The sequence below is a fragment of the Pithys albifrons genome, chromosome 2 (assembly GCF_047495875.1).
Source record: "Pithys albifrons albifrons isolate INPA30051 chromosome 2, PitAlb_v1, whole genome shotgun sequence".
In the NCBI taxonomy this organism is placed as follows: Eukaryota; Metazoa; Chordata; class Aves; order Passeriformes; family Thamnophilidae; genus Pithys; species Pithys albifrons.
This window is the reverse complement of record NC_092459.1, coordinates 78,848,965-78,858,749: the sequence shown is the minus strand read 5'-3', so window position 1 is coordinate 78,858,749 and position 9,785 is coordinate 78,848,965. Positions and strand designations below refer to the sequence as shown.

Below are 9,785 nucleotides of genomic sequence, written 5' to 3'. Positions count from 1 at the left end.
TGAGCAAAAGGAATACCAACATCAACGATGCACCAAGGAATGACAACCACAGCTGCTGTGACTGAATAAACCGAGATTCAGGAAGAGGAGGCTTAGCATCCTGATTCTATTTTCTGGGCATGCCAGGATTTGACGTGTAGTTAACTCAGCTGGGTCTATGAACCCAAACACCGCAAGCAAAGCAAACTCAACTCAGGCAAAGAATGCTTTGTCCTACCTCAGACTTAGCCCTCAGGTGATCAGGCGCTGCATGCTTTTAATTTTACCAGCTAGGGATATTTTTTAAATGTTCACAGAACAAACGTGTCTGAATATTGAGCATGACACAAAATGTCACTAATGCTTAAAGTTGCAGGTTCTTCAGCTCAAGGAGGAAGCCGCGAAGGGAAGAAGGGTGTTTTGCAAGCTCCAGGGTGAGAATGTCCCTACATAAACAAAAGGCCCGGGATTGGACGTCGTTTTAGGGAAAGGGGGGCGGAGGGGAGGAGAGGGGGAGTAAAAGAACGCCTGTGCCCGCCAGGTTGGGAAGGCGGCGGGCGGCAGGGAGGAACGGGGCCGCCGGCAGCGGAGCGCGTGGGGCGACGGAGGGGAGGCGGGCGGGAGGCGGCGGGCGGGCAGGCCGGGGTGAGCTGTTTGGCCACCGGAGCCAATCGAAAGCCGGCCCTTGATCCTCTCCTCGGGCAGTGGCTGCGCGGAGCCAGTGCCGCGCTCTCCGCACCGCCGGGACCGGCACAGCCGCCTCGCTCTCTCCGCGCACCGCTGGCCCCAGCGAGCGCCTATGGGCATCTGCAGCCGGCGAGGGCTTCGCACCACCGCCACCGGCAGCAGCGGCAGAGGGCGGCGACCGCCACCCCGCTTCATCTCCCCTTGGGATCTATAGCCGGCTGACGGAGCGCGCTGCCGACCCTTCCCCGCCTCCGTGCAGGTATGGGGCTGCCGGAGGGCGCCCAGCGCTCTCACCCGGCACCGTTCCTCTTGCGGCCGGCTCGCTGCCTTCCTCCTCCTCCTCCCTCTCTTCCTTTCCTGCCCTCTTACCGCCCCACCGGGGACGGGCAGCGGCGCCGGCGGGCGCGGTGGCGGTGACAGCGCGGGGCCGCTCTGCCCGCCGGCAGCCCCGCCGCGCCGTCCCGCACCGCGCCCCTTGCGGCGCCCGCCGTACCCGTGTCCGTACCCGTGCCCATGCCCGTGCCCGTGTCCGCGCCCGTGTCCGTGTCCGTGCCCAGCCCATGCCCGCGTCCGTGCCCGTGTCCATGCCCATGTCCGTGTCCGTGCCCGTGTCCGTGCCTGTCTGTGTCTGTGTCTGTCTCTATCTGTATCTGTGTCCGTGTCCATGTCCATGCCCATGTCCATGCCCGTGTCCGTGTCTGTGACCGTGCCCGTGTCCATGCCCCTGTCGGTGTCCGTGTCCGTGTCTGTGTCTGTGCCCGTGTGCGTGCCCGTGGGGGGACCCGCGGCGGCAGCACGGATCCCGGGACCCGCCGCCCGCCCGCGGGGCGTGCACAGGCACGGAACGAAATCGGCGAGAGCCGACAGCGCCGGGGTCTGGGTGCCTTGCTCACAGCGCCCTGGGAAGTCACCTGTATGACCAGGTCGCTCTGGGGTTGGAGCGTCGCGCGTCGCGTCTCCACGCTCCCTCCCAAAGGAGAAAGGAAAGAAACCCCAACAAAGCAGAGAAAAAATGAGCTCGTGCTTGAGACCTGTGCCCCTTTGTACCTTTCTTTCTTTGCTTTGGGTTAATGATGGTTTGTGATTATGAAACCCCACGAGGTATCAGCTCCAAGAGCGAATAGCATTACTTTAAGTCATGAGCTGGAACTATACATGTGTGTATACATACACTGGTTTTTTCCTCGCCTTCATTTGAGGATTATAATAATACAAACCCATGTCTGTCTCACAGGGAGCTCCTGCTTGACTTGCTGCTAAAGCTAAGGAGATATTTGTGCTTCCACAGGTCTTGCAGAATTGGAGCCGCAGGTCTTATAAAAAATTGCAGTGGCATTTGGCTGAATAGCTCTTATTTTTAGCGTGCTATTGTGAAAGTGGTTATATAACTTTCGGTGGATTTCTGAGGACAAAATTAACAGCTCATAACAACTTAAACCTTTTTTTTTTTTCTCTGAAAGAGGAGAAATAAACAGAATGAAAGCCTGATGGGTAGAGTCAGCAAACTTAAGCCAAACAAATGGCAACGATAGAGATACCCTGAGAAAAAGCCCCAGGTTATGAATCCCACAGCCCTCCCAGGAATCACGAAGCAGCAGGTGCAAGACCAAACAATGTTAGCTCAGAGCCCCAGTTAGCAAGCTGGTTATCAGGCTGCAAAAAGCCTGTTTCTTGCTGAACCAGGGTGAAATCAGCATTCACGTCAGAGTCCTGTCTTCCCATCACTTCCAATATAATACAGATACTGTGTTCCTTTAGGGGATTAGTTTGTTGCTTGAACTTAAAGACTGAACTTGCGCACAGCCTTGAAGTATTTACTTAGAATGCTTGATGTATTTTAGTGCAGAAGCTTCACTTTCAAAACTTGGTTTCTGGTTCTTGGGCTTGTCTTTCTTCATTTCTTTCAAAAATTGAAGAACATCCTAAGATTTTAAAGAAACACTCCAATAACATAACTGAGAAGTAAGGACCAGCAGTCTGCTTGTTACTGATAGCCAGGACATGAGGGTGCTGCCTCAAGGTTCAGGCTCTGAGCAAGGCATCTCTGACTTTTGTTGCATGGTCCTCAGGAGCTGCTGTCATCCAAGAGATGCAGTGAAGTCCTAAATTCTAAATATTTGTGTGTCATTACTGGGCAGCTGGAGATAGCACACTGGTTTGCTAAATCTCAGTTGTAGGAAAAGCGAGAAACCTAGCAAGTAGAATTTTGCCTTCTCACCTCTCTTGCAGCCTGCTATTCATGCAGAGCTCTTGTGTGCAGGGAGGAGGTGTGTCTGGTAGCAGCGAGGTTTTCTTAGCTTTCCGCTGCAGCATGGTAAGTAAGTGAAAGATGTGTCAGTGAAAAGCATTAGTAAGACTTCTACCAAGGTGGCACAAAAATAAATGCCATTAACCCTAGATTTTGAGCTGGTTGACGTAGCTGAACTATTTTATTTCTGTTTATCTTTCAAATAAACTCTGCATGACTTTCAGTGTGGAATAGAACAAACGTATGAGAAGTTGAAAAATTAAACTGTGGAAGTTTTTGTTTCCTTTCATAGTCTCAGGTGAGGGTAAAATTAATATATGAAATACTCACTGAACTGTATTGATACATTGAAAATTGCTTGGTTTCCATTACCGTTTGTCAGTGCCTATGAAAGTGTACATCTCAAAGATGCAAAGCATCATCTTGTAGTCCTGTTGTGGTCATGTGTAATAGATTGGGTAACCAATTTAATACCACCTGCTCAGTTTCATAGTTCTTTACACTACTGCTAAATTCCAAGCATCAGAAACTGGTAAATTCCAATTTGAAATTGTTAAATTGATAAGTTTCAGATGCTTGAGTTGGAATTATTTCAATGAGCGGTTCAAGTTGCTGTGCAGATCTGTGCACATTTGAAGAGGGTCTTCAAGAGCAGCACAGAAGGGTCTTTCCTGTTACTCACAGATGCTCATGGGTATGGTTGAGCATTTATATTAGCACTGTGGTTCATGTCAGGAGCAAGCTTTTGCCACCTGTCCTCCAGTTGTTCCCACTTAGTGCCCATCTCCATATACCTCATAGTGGGCCAGCTAGATTCCTTTAAGTTGAATCTAAACTAGATGTGCTTGAGTCATTGCTGGAAATACAGTCCATGGAACCAGATCCAAGCTAGCCTGAAGTAAAACCCTGTCAAACAGATATGGTGTCTTCCGCACTTGAATGTTTTGTTCTCCCTATCTCTCCGTTTCGGCTGTGCTAGCTGTTAAAGTAGACTTGGTCCACTTGCAGCTTGCTGGTTCTGATGCACTGTGCAGTCTGAAGCCAATACTAGCCATCTTTCCCAGGGGTGTCTGATAGTCCTTGCTTCTTGCACCACTGCCCACATATGTGTTACCTATAAACTCCTGGCTCAGCAGGAGAGCACAGCCCTGCAACCAGCTGTGGCTGTTCTGTTTGTATCTACTCACACTGAGACCTCTTCAGTTCTAAATGAGGATGGCTAATTTTTTTTTTTTGTAGTCTGGCATGGGATAGTAGATTACTTCTTGAGTGGAAGCTTTGCATAGTGCAGACTTGTGCTTGTCTGCTAAAATGTGAACACAGCAATTGCTTTTAGGAAAGGACAGCTGGTGCTTCTTCATGTTTGCCTGTCACCGGCCATAGCCCATGTGCATATAAAGGTTCATAAGGCTGTTCATATTCCTCATTGCATTTGAGAGTGGTGAGAAATGTTGGCTTGAAACTTTAAAACTATCATTCAGAAATGCTGCCCCGTGTTTCCTGGGTGCAACATCATGGCAGACTACATCTCCTGCATGGCACCAGAAGTATTGCTTGGGAGGAGGCTCCACCTGTAGGGGTAGTTCGAGTCCCAGCACATGATGAAAATCATGCTCTAACCATGGAGTCCAGTCCAGTGGCCTCAGGCAGGTGGGAAGGTGTCATGCCCAGGGAGATGTTTAGAAACATCTGCTTAAAACTGGAAGCTCGATTAGGACATGTTAAACATCTTTTAATTCAGCTTTCACTATAACAGGAAAAAATGGCCCTTCTTTGTTGTTTGGTGATTTGTCTGTCTTCTTACAGTTTCATGTTTTTCATTAATTGGCTTCTTTGGGGAAAATTATTTTAAATAGAAAAATGCTTCTGTTAATTATGAACAGTTATCTTTTGTATGAAAACACTTCTTACTAGAAATATATTATTGGAACAATCAGGGATCATATCTTTCTTTCATTTAGTAACAGAAGACAATTGTCATTGCTGCAAAAAATAAGACTTCTTACCAACTCTTCAGTTTTACACACATTTTCATGGGATCATGATGGAAATGATAGGATTGTATATGTATAGCATGAATGATACAAAGATTCTTCTTGTTGTGAATCACTGTGACTGCTCCAAGACTGCTTTTAGATTTCAGAAAATGTTGCGCTATTCGGAACAGGAAGTGACTAACAAGGGAGCGTTTCCTTCTCCCATGACTTTATTTCTACAGCTAGAGTTTGTCTACTCTAAACTTTTTTTCAAGGCATACCTTCTCTGTGGGATGAAGTATAGATTTTAGCTTGTGTAGATGATGATACGTCACTTGAAACCATGGTATTTCTTGTTCTCAATGCATTAAGCCTTTTATTATAATTTTTAAGAAGATTTTCTAAGCCTATTTCAGAAGAGCAAGCAGACCATAAAAATCTGTCTTGATCTAGGACATTTAAACAGAGGGCAATCTATCTTTCAATATCTGGTGTGATATAATCATGGCAACTTCAGTTGTAACCTGTCTTTCTCAAAAAGTAGTGCACCTACTTTTAACATTATTTTTTTTTCTTCTAGGCTTAACTCTATTTATCTATGAGATTCTGAATATTTTGTTCTTTGTTGCTGTCTACATAATACCTGTAGGAGTTAATAGTGATGTATTTTAGATTAATCATAAAAATAAAGGGGATTTCCAGAGGTCAGTTTTTCATATAGACTACCCTGCCATATAGAATTAGTTATACTGTAAATATATGTTGTATATAAAAAATATGCATGCTACTGTCTTTTCTATAAGCTTTTTTAGAGAAAGAAAAAGGGTAAATTTAGCTCTCATTCCAGACAGTTTGAAGGTCATTATTGTTTAGGAAGTAAGTATTTTAAGAAACCATAATTTGTAGTGAAACTTGAGGAGATTAGAGCTGTGATACCTTCAAATAGAGAAAGACTCATAAAGATTTTGTTTCTCTCTATTTTGTGTTAAGGAAGTGTGGGAGAAGTAAAAGTAGACTAGAAAGGAAAATATATTATTTACCCTCCAAATTTCATTTTGGAACCAGTTTTTATTGAGTGTGATGGGCAGTGCACAAATACAACATCAGACTGTGGATTTAACAGCAATAAGTCTTAAAAATTTTGTGAATTTTTAACATCTCTTAAAACTTGGAAACAACATTTTTACAGCTCATGCAGAACGCCTTGTTGACCTTCTCTTGTACAAACACTTACTAGAGTTCGAAAACTGAAATTGAGCTGGTCTAGATGCACGCTAGTTGCCCTTCTCCATTTATGCGCAGTTTTATATGGACTTCATCCACGTCTAGTCTATCCTATTACCCTGCTTAAGTGTTATGGTAATGCTATATAGCCTGATACTCTACAGTAGTGCTAACAAAAAAAATAAACAGCATTGTAAAAATTCTGCATGAACGTTTCTGGCATGAAATGGCAGGGGTTTTTCCTGGTGCAAATCTCAGACCTAATTTTATTTCCAGTGAGGCCAAAACACTAGTTTGGGTTAGAGTTAAGCAGGATCCTGCCCATAAACCTGGCCAGTCTCCATACAGATAACATCTGGAAAGATGGAATTTAAAAATATGTGGGAGAGCTTGGGATAGGGATGTAAATAGTGGGTCAGAGCTTCTATCCAAAAAGGAAAACATCCCAGCTCTCAGATGTCAGACATCCTTGTTCTAGGCATGTTTTTTGTTATGATCCATCTATCGTTTGTCAGTTCCTGTTCCGTCAACATAATTTGGAGCTTAATGTCCTTTGAGAGGAACAAGAAGAGATTGACAGGCAAAGAAGACGGGGAATATGTGAATATGTTGCATGACTTAATGGATGCATCCAATAAAGTCTCCTAATAAAGAGAGAGATGGCTATCGCTTGTATTTTGACTTAATTTGTTCTCTGGCTGACACCTTTTGGATTACTACACCAAACAGATTTGTACTAAGCATGTTTGTTGACTTTGGTCTATATTCTTTATTAATGAAGTCCATGGAAACTTTGCCTGATCCTTCAGTGAGAACAGCTTTTGCTGAGATAGTCTTAAGAGTGACTACTTACAAACCGAAACAAATTGTTGTAAGCATCTTGGATTCCATGTAGGCAGTGAAAGATTGTTGATCTGCCTCTTCAATAATATCATTCCTTACTGAAGCTGAGCCTTTAGTAAAGTCATAGCTCAGACCTTGTGACTTCTTAGGGGTAGGTAAAGATGAAGATTCAAATGTTAGAGAAGCCAATTATTAGGAAAAGTATTTTGTTCAAGAATCGCAGAAGACGTGAAAATAGCACTCTTGTCATGGCCCTTTTCTTTTTCTATAGAAACCCTGAAGCAAAGAAGACAAATACACACAGTTGGAAATTGCACTAGCTTATGCCACTTGTCTTGCTTTCAGGTTCCCAAAGTCCCTTCAGTCACTTAAACAAAGTTACGTAACAGCTCAATCTAGATTTTTGGGTTTTGCTAACTGTAAGACAAATCACATCTTTGGCTGCCATAAATTCCTCTCAAGTGAAGAGAAGCTTTAAATGAAAATCATACTATATAGGTCCCATTTGGTTTTCTTTATCCATTTTTTAAAAAAAAGTTTTCTGCACTTAAGGTTCTTTCCTTTTGAAGGAGCACTGAAAAAGCTCCTTGACAAACTAGTCTACTATTTTCTGAATTCTACATCCATTTGGTTTACTCTCCAACTCAGGGAGACTGCTTCCAACTAGAAAAATTATTTTTATGTACGTGTTTCAATAGCTGACTTTCAAAATGTGATACATGCAAACACCATTTTAAGTACCTGTCAGAAAATGCTAGTTTTCTCTTTTTAAAAGTAGCCTTGTTTTCTGTCAGTATAGAAATATAATATTGTATAAAGCTTGTTGCTTTGGAAACAAGTTTATTGTGTCATGCCAAGTTGAGCCTAATTCTTTTCTGGACATCTCTAAGGTTTCTTTAAAAGAAGCATATGATATTACAGGAAGAATGTTCCTCTTGTTTGCCAGAGAGCTGTACTATGTTTACTATAATAAGATTAAAAGGAAATTTGAAAGTCAACTCTAGCTCAGTGGGAAACTGATAAACATGCATTGTACTTGCAGGAACAGTCTGCCCAGAAATATTAGGAAATTTATCACTATTTATTTAGCAGTTCGGACTCCATCTGACAAACAGATTTGGTGTCCATTTAAAACTACACCAGAAGTTGAAAGATGTAACAAAATGGATGTGATTTGCAGAATCTGAACTTTTATCCTGGCATAGCCATCTCAGGCGGTTTAGGATTGGGAATCTCATAGCATAGTCTGTCAAAATAAGGAGTCCATAAGCTTATGGATCCTGTTGCTTTCCAAAGACTGTGGTTTGATTTCTGGCACTTCTGGTTAGGTCAACTATTACAGCCACAGTCATAAACAGCGATTTTTAGAATATGAGCAAGCTAGACAAGGGTGTAGCTCCTTGGAAAAGTTATTCTGGAAGAGGTAAAACCAGCAATGTGTCTGGATCCATATCTGGCATTGGCAAGCTTTACTCTTGAGAAGCAATGGCAGTCCGGTTTCATATTTACTAGTGTTTGTTTATCTGTACCTTTGGCCAGTGTTTCAAGTAGAGAGTGAATTCTGGAGAAAGAAAAGGCCACAGGGATGACTTTCAATTCTGAAGTACATGTTAAGAGGTCATTTTTACATGGTCCCAAATTCTGCTTGCAAATCAGTAAAATAAAATGAAATAGTTTTGCTTTGAAATGCATGCAGGATATTTTTTTTTAAATAGTGAGAGTAGAGGGGAGTAGCATAGGAGTAAAGGAGTAGCATAATCATAGCTACTAAGCTACATAAGCTACTATTGTAAATGTTTTCATCATCTCCAACATGGCAGATCTCCTGCAAAAGTGGGCAGCTGCTCACTGTGTACTTCTGAGCACCATAGAAAGCTAGTGGATTATTCCCACCATATGCTGATAATTAGTAGGAATGGTAGGATGAAGTCACTATCGGTTATGGAAGCTAATACTGTAAGCTGTTCATGCTGCATATGGTAATAAGTTTATTTGATACATAGGTGATTAGGGAATTTAGTTAATTTCCATGGTCCTCTCAACTATGAAATTTCTCAGAAAAGAGCCTTAAAATCAAGGATCACTCTGTATGAAATTTATGGATTTGTATGCTACCCGTGAAGTCACCCCAAAATACTAATTTCTTCTCCTGTTCATGTAACATGCGAATGTGAGCTCCTAACCTGCATGAGATAATTTAAGTCTGAAGGATTCTGCCTCATCCTATTCAACACACTTGTTCTCTGGAGGAATTGTCTCATTTCTCCTGTATTCCTCTCCCATCTAAACTGGACTTTAAATGTCTGTCGAATCTCTGGAGATGACTTTTCCCAGCCAGGTAAGTTACCATCTCATTATAGGCAATGCCTTTCTGTTGTAACCATGACTGTAGTACAGTCCAGCATGTTGTGGGATCTTTGAGACTGCCAGGAACCCACGGGAATTTTTACTCTGGTTTTAGGTGATCTGTTCAGTCAGCAGAACTGCAAATACGCATGGGTGAGAAGTTCACACCAAGGGTTTCTTGTCTCGAGAGAGACACTGCTGTGTGTACAGCTCCAATGGCAGTCCAGGCCGTGGCTGGGATGAGTTCTTCCTTAGCTCTGTCCTTGGCAACTTCACCTGCAGATTGAAGAAATCCCTATCTTCCATTGTCATTGGGTAAAATAGAGTATTGCATATTTTGGCTCTCCTGCTGAGCTTCATCCACACAGATAGACTCCAGTCAGTGGACTTCCAGTTTGCCCCATTATATACAAATTGTAACTCAAGGCAATAGCAAGTTGCCAGTTCATCTCCCCACTCACACGCCAGCTTAATTTACTTTG

At 43.2% G+C, this 9,785-nt stretch overlaps 1 protein-coding gene across 1 annotated transcript in view; it reads left to right on the top strand.

Annotated features, from left to right (window-relative positions):
- Positions 1-394: 394 nt before the first annotated feature.
- The window catches only part of GREM2 (gremlin 2, DAN family BMP antagonist), a 39,195-nt gene continuing 29,804 nt past the window's right edge, over positions 395-9,785 (top strand). Inside the window, exons 1-2 of the mRNA XM_071549611.1 lie at positions 395-413; positions 685-925. The gene's annotated coding sequence lies outside the window, so the exon portion shown is untranslated. The remainder of the gene's footprint in view (positions 414-684; positions 926-9,785) is intronic.